This window comes from Nannospalax galili, unplaced genomic scaffold (genome assembly GCF_000622305.1).
Source record: "Nannospalax galili isolate Female #2095 unplaced genomic scaffold, S.galili_v1.0 scaffold1050, whole genome shotgun sequence".
NCBI classification, from domain to species: domain Eukaryota; kingdom Metazoa; phylum Chordata; class Mammalia; order Rodentia; family Spalacidae; genus Nannospalax; species Nannospalax galili.
The window spans coordinates 1,228,143-1,228,624 of record NW_008329037.1 but is presented as its reverse complement, the minus strand read 5'-3'; positions in this window follow the sequence as shown (position 1 = coordinate 1,228,624).

Below are 482 nucleotides of genomic sequence, written 5' to 3'. Positions count from 1 at the left end.
CAAAGAAGATCTTGGATAGCCAAAGGAACCCTAATCACTAAGAATGATGCTGGGAGGAGTGAGTATACCAGGTTTTAAACTGTATTACAGAGCTATAGTTATAAAAACAACATGGTACTGGCACAAAAATAAGACCCATAGATCAATGGAACAAAATTGTAAACCCAAATATGAGTACATGCAATTTCAGCCACCTGATATTTGTCAAAGGGATCAAGAATATTCACTGGAGGAAAGATCATGTTCAGCAAATGGTGCTGGCAAAACTGGATCTCCACTTGTAGAAGAATGAAACTAAACCCCTATCTTTCACCCTGCACAAAAGTCAATTCCAATGCATCAAAGACCTCAATGTAAAGCCTGAAACTCTGAAACTGTTAGAAGAAAACATTGGGAAAAACCTACACGATATAGGAGTAGGAAAGTATTTTCTAAGCCGGACTTCAATTGCTCAGGAAACAAGGTCAAGAATTAACAAATGG